We start from the raw sequence: 1,358 nt of genomic DNA on the forward strand, positions 1-1,358 counted from the left end.
GTGCATCTGTCGTGAATCTTCTAGCGAATTAGGTTAGTTTTTGGGCAGCCCATGTGGAGTCTTCTAAATTAGCAAGTGGAAACACTTTTCTTAGGAAACATACAAACAAAATGCACAACAGCATCTGGATTCCAAGCAATCATCATCCAAGTACCCAACGGTATTGAATTTCGCGGATACGGAAGTCGAGAAGTGGTGCTTTCACCGTGATATAATGGTAGCGATCTGTATAGCTATGGCAAATTACCCTTATGCATTAAGTTTCCTTTTAGAAGTCACTAGTCACTACACAGCGGAGGCAGTCATTTTTTACCGTTTTTCGCCCCTGGAAGTCTACAAGGAAGTACAGAACTAAAGCTTCTAAAATGAAGCCAATATATTGGTAAAACTTATATCGTGATTTTTTCGTATTAATTAACCATTATATGCATTCCTTTACAACGTTGTCTTTTGTAAGATTACCATGCTAAGATTATCTTACTAAGACAATCCAGTATTATTAAGGTCCAAAGTATATTCCTAAAAATAGAGTAAAATCTGTTTAGAATTGGAAATTGTAAAAATGTTTAAATGCAGAAGAATTGAATTTTACTTATAATTAATCCTATCGTTTTCTGCCTTCTTTCCGACGGCGATAACTGTACTCTATTTCCCCATTGGAACCGAAGCATTAATTTCAGTTGATTACTTATACAAATATAAGAAGTGCTGTTATGAATTGAATAAAAAATTTATGCAAAAACATAACTATTATATGTAATAGAAAATGCAACAGCATCTGGTTTCCCAGGCGGTCAAACCCCATCACCAAGGTACTGAAACAGACAACCAAACGTGCTTTAACTTCACGCTTGATCGGACGAGAAGCGGGCTTTCAACCGTTGGTATGATTCGTTGTGCACGAAAGGTTTGACAAACGTTAGCCAGTTTTGTGTCAGTGGCTCGTCATAGTATACAATTTAAAGATAATGCGTGATTTACTTTTGCTTCAAACGCTAGGGACCATGACAATTTCCAAGTGATAACGATGAGATCAGCTTCGTAATGTAAGCAATAAATCAGCAATCGGGAGTATGGTACAATTCTAAGTCTATTGTACGCACTTTCTTGCATCTGCCACAAACTTTGACTACTTTATCGAGCCCCTGTGCAAAACTCTGTCAAAGAAAGAGAAAGGTTTACAAGCAGTATGAAAGAAATTTAGTAATATAATATTTGATAATAAGACGTTTCAATGTTGTATTTCATTCTACTGCATTCTCTTGCACAGAGACAGATGATATAGCCTAACACAAGCAGAAAATGACTATTATTGAAGTCCTATAAACCTTGAGTGAGTCAAAGAACACATTTTCCGC

Source organism: Penaeus monodon, chromosome 21, assembly GCF_015228065.2.
Source record: "Penaeus monodon isolate SGIC_2016 chromosome 21, NSTDA_Pmon_1, whole genome shotgun sequence".
NCBI lineage: Eukaryota > Metazoa > Arthropoda > Malacostraca > Decapoda > Penaeidae > Penaeus > Penaeus monodon.